Source organism: Triticum dicoccoides, chromosome 6B, assembly GCF_002162155.2.
Source record: "Triticum dicoccoides isolate Atlit2015 ecotype Zavitan chromosome 6B, WEW_v2.0, whole genome shotgun sequence".
NCBI lineage: Eukaryota > Viridiplantae > Streptophyta > Magnoliopsida > Poales > Poaceae > Triticum > Triticum dicoccoides.
This window is the reverse complement of record NC_041391.1, coordinates 119,121,283-119,126,582: the sequence shown is the minus strand read 5'-3', so window position 1 is coordinate 119,126,582 and position 5,300 is coordinate 119,121,283.

The following is a 5,300-nucleotide window of genomic DNA, read 5'->3' as shown; positions in this document are numbered from 1 at the left end:
TTATCTGATTATCTCCATTTTCTTGCATGACACGTGCACCTTGATGCTAGATGTCTCGCGTGTTGGGAAAAGGATGAACAAAGCTCACGTAAAAGAAAAGAGTTGAAGAGCATAGATTCCCGACGACCGAGGAGGAGCAAAGAACCTCGCGGTGGAGCGTCTGCAAGGAACCTTGCGCATTTTCCCCTATTTTTGCCGCCTGCCCACCTATAAACAACTAAAAGAACATAAACTTTTCACTAACGACTAGAAACGGTACATCAGGATGCTAAGTTGAAGATGTTTTATACTCCCTACGTTCCCAAATATAAGTCTTTTTAGATATTTCAATAAGGGACTACATATGAAACAAAATGAGTGAATCTACACTCTAAAATATGTACACAAGCGAACGCACTAACTCCATCCGATCCAACTCATGCACATACGCGCACAGCAGGGAGCACACAATGCACGTACACAAGACGTGCATGCACACACCCTCAGCTGCAGAATGCACGTGAATAACACATGCATGTGCACACACTCGGCTGCATGGAGGCGTGCACCATCCGCGGCTACGTTCGGTTCGTCGTGCTACGGCGAAGCTCGCACGCAACGGCGCATATGCATCTCTTGGAGCACCTCTTTGCCGTCGTTGCTCAACTACTAGTCGGAGACGAAGACGACCGCAGCCTCGGCCTTAGAGCTAGCACCGATGGAAAAGCACGCACGCTGCATGCACACGAGCACATACGGAGTTCCCATGACATGGTGGTGGTGTGTCCCCAGTCGCCTCTACTCCTTCTGCGCATGTTGTCTATCAAGGCGGCTGCATGCTAGTGGTGATGTGGGTGAGATCTTCTAGGACTCATATGATGACGAGGAAAATCATGAGACACAAGGTGACGTACACCGTCAAGGTCCACGGTCAAGGGGGTGCTAGCAAGTGCTTAGATGTGCTTAGAGCAAGTACAATAGAGCTGAGTCAGCGGGCTATAAGGAATACTCCCTCCTTTCTGGTTTATAAGGCTTATCTCAACTTTTTTGTTTTTCCAATTTAGAGGGAGTAGGAGTAGAGAAACATGTATAAATTGTAACATTTGGTTCTGCTCCTTGGCATGATCGATAGATAGAAATAACAATTGTAAACACTAGGGTGGGGCTATTTCCGCCATATAAGAAGGGTACATAGTAGCTAGGTGTTGGGGAACGTAGCAGAAATTCAAAATTTTCCTACGTGTCACCAAGATCTATCTATGGAGAAACTAGCAACGAGGGGAAGGAGAGTGCATCTACATACCCTTGTAGATCGCTAAGCGGAAGCGTTCAAGAGAACATGGTTGAAGGAGTCGTACTCATCGTGATCCAAATCACCGGAGATCCTAGTGCCGAACGGACGGCACCTCCGCGTTCAACACACGTACATCTCGGTGACGTCTCCCATGCCTTGATCCAGCAAGGATAGAGGGAGAGGTTGGGCAAGACTCCGTCCAGCACTAGCACAACGGCGTGGTGGTGAGGGAGGAGCGTGGTAATTCAGCATGGCTTCGCCAACCACCGCGAGAGTCGAGGAGGGAGAGAGGTAGGGCTGCGCCAGGGAGAGGTCAAAACTCTTGTGTATGGCAGCCCCCAAACCTCAAGTATATATAGGGGAGAGGGAGGGGGCTGTGCCCCCTCTAGGGTTCCCACCCCAAGGGGTGCGGCAGCCCCTATATCCCATTTAGGGTGATGCCAGGGGGGGGGAAGAGGGGAAACTTGCCCCCCAAGTAAGGTGGAGGCGCCCCCTTCCCAAACCCTAGGCGCCTTGGGCCCTGGTGGGGGCGCGCACCAGCCCACCTGGGGCTGGTCCCCTCCCACACTTGGCCCATGCAGCCCTCTGGGGCCGGTGGCCCCACTTGGTGGACCCCCGGGACCCTCCCGGTGGTCCCGGTACATTACCGATAGCACCCGAAACTTTTCTATTGACCAAAACAGGACTTCCCATATATAAATCCTTACCTCCGGACCATTCCGGAACTCCTCGTGACATCCGAGATCTCATCCGGGACTCCTAACAACATTCGGTAACCACGTATATCTATTCCCTATATCCCTAGCGTCATCGAACCTTAAGTGTGTAGACCCTATGGGTTCGGGAACCATGTAGACATGACTGAGACGTTCTCCGGTCAATAACCAACAAGTCTCGTTCGATCGTCGGTATGCCGATACCTTGTTCAATCTCGTTACTTGCAAGTCTCTTTACTCGTTCCGTAACACATCATCCCGTGATCAACCCCTTGGTCACATTGTGCACATTATGATGATGTCGTACCGAGTGGGCCCAGAGATACCTCTCCGTCAACCGGAGTGACAAATCCCAGTCTCGATTCGTGCCAACACAACAGACACTTTCGGAGATACCCGTAGTGCACCTTTATAGCCACCCAGTTATTTTGTGATGTTTGGTACACCCAAAGCATTCCTACGGTATCCGGGAGTCGCACAATCTCATGGTCAACGGAAATGATACTTGACATTATAAAAGCTTTAGCATATGAACTACACGATCTTTGTGCTAGGCATAGGATTGGGTCTTGTCCATCACATCATTCTCCTAATGATGTGATCCTGTTATCAACGACATCCAATGTCCATGGTCAGGAAACCATAACCATCTATTGATCAACGAGCTAGTCAACAGAGGCTTACTAGGGACATGGTGTTGTCTATGTACCCACACATGTATCTGAGTGTCCTATCAATAGAATTATAGCATGGATAATAAACAATTATCATGAACAAGGAAATGTAATAATAATTAATTTATTATTGCCTCTAGGGCATATTTCCAACAGTCTCCCACTTGCACTAGAGTCAATAATCTAGTTCACATCGCCATGTGATTAACACTCACAGGTCACATTGCCATGTGACCAACATCCAAAGAGTTTACTAGTGTCACTAAACTAGTTCACATCATCATGTGATTAAGACCCAATGAGTTCTGGGTTTTGATCATGTTTTTCTTGTGAGAGAAGTTTTAGTCAACGGGTCTGCAACATTCAGATCCGTATGTACTTCGCAAATCTCTAGGTCATATTGTAAATGCTGCTTCCACGCTCCACTTGGAGCTATTCCAAATGGTTGCTCCACTATACGTATCCGGTTTGCTACTCAGAGTCATTCGGATAGGTGTCAAAGCTTGCATCGACGTAACCCTTTACGCCGAACTCTTTATCACCTCCATAATCGAGAAACATGTCCTTATTTACTCCAAGGACAATTTTGACCGCTATCCAATTATCCAGTCCTGGATCACTCTTGTACCCCCTTGCCAGACTCATGGCAAGGCACACTTCTGGTGCAGTACACAGCATAGCATACTACAGAGCCTATGTCTGAAGCTTAGGGGACGACCTTCTCCTTTCTCTCTCTTCTGCCGTGGTCATGTCTTGAGTCTTACTCAATACTCACACCATATAACACAGCCAAGAACTCCTTCTTTGCTGATCTATTTTGAAATCCTTCAAAATCTTGCCACGGTATGTATTCATTTGAAAGTACTATTAAGCGTTTTGATCTATCCTTATAGATCTTGATGCTCAATGTTCAAGTAGCTTAATCAAGGTTTTCCATTGAAAAACACTTTTCAAATAACCCTATATGCTTTCCAGAAATTCTACATCATTTCCGATCAACAATATGTCAACAACATATACTCATCAGAAATGCTACAGTGCTCCCACTCACCTCTTTGGGAATACAAGTTTCTCATAAACTTTGTATGAACCCAAAATTCTTTGATCATCTCATCAAAGCATACATTCCAACTCCGAGATGCCTACTCTAGTCCTTAGAAGGATTGCTGGAGCTTTGCACACTTGTTAGCATCTTTCAGGATTGACAAAACTTTTTGGTTGTATCACATACAACCTTTCCTCTAGTAGTACGTCGAGGAAACAATGTTTTGACATCCTATCCGCAAGATTTCATAAATAATGCAGTAACTGCTAATCCAATTCCAACAGACTCTTAGCATCGCTACGAGTGAGAAAGCCTCACCGCAGTCAACTCCTTGAACTTGTCGGAAAAATTAACGACAAGTCGAGCTTTCTTAATGGTGACATTTTACCATCATTGTCTGTCTTCTTATAAAATCCATCTGTACCCAACAGCCTTACGACCATCAAGTTGTTCTTCCAAAGTCTATACTTTGTTTTCATACATGGATCCTCTCTCGGATTTTATGGCCTTGAGCCATTTGTCAGAATCCGGGCCCACCATCGCTTCTCCATAGCTCATAGGTTCATTGTTGTTTAGAAACATGACCTCCAAGATAGGATTGCGTACCACTCTGAAGCAGTACGCGTCCTTGTCGACCTACGAGGTTTGGTAGTGACTTGATCCGAAGTTTCATGATCACTATCATAAGCTTCTACTTAAATTGGTGTAGGTGCCACAGGAACAACTTCCTGTGCCCTGCTACTCACTGGTTGAAGTGATGGTTCATTAACCTCATCAAGTCTCCACCATCCTCCCACTCAATTCTTTCGAGAGAAACTTTTCCTCGAGAAAGGACCCGTTTCTAGAAACAATCCTTTTGCTTCCGGATCTAAAATAGGAGGTATACCCAACTGTTTTTGGGTGTCCTATGAAGATGCATTATATCCGCTTTGGGTTCGAGCTTATCAACCTGAAACTTTTCCACATAAACATCGCAGCCCCAAACTTTCAAGAAACGACAGCTTAGGTTTCTCTAAACCATAGTTCACACGGTGTCATCTCAACGGAATTACGTGGTGCCCTATTTAAAGTGAATGCGGTTGTCTCTAATGCCTAACCCATGAACGATAGTGGTAATTCGATAAGAGACATCATGGTACGCACCATATCCAATAGGGTGCAACTATGATGTTCAGACACACCATCACACTATGGTGTTCCAGGCGGTATTAATTGTGAAACAATTTCCATAATGTCTTAATTGTGTACCAAACTCGCAACTCAGATATTCATCTCTATGATCATATCACAGACATTTTATCCTCTTGTGACGAAGATCTTCAACTTCACTCTGAAATTACTTGAACCTTTCAATAATTCAGACTTGTGTTTCATCAAGTAAATATACTCAACATCTACTCAAATCATCTGTGAAGTAAGAACATAACGATATTCACTGCATGCCTCAGCACCCATTGGACTGCACACATCAAAATGTGTTACTTCCAACAAGTTGCTATCTTGTTCCATCTTAGTGAAAACGAGGCTTTTCAGTCATCTCGCCCATGTGGTATGATTTGCATATCTCAAGTGATTCAAAATCAAGTGAGCCC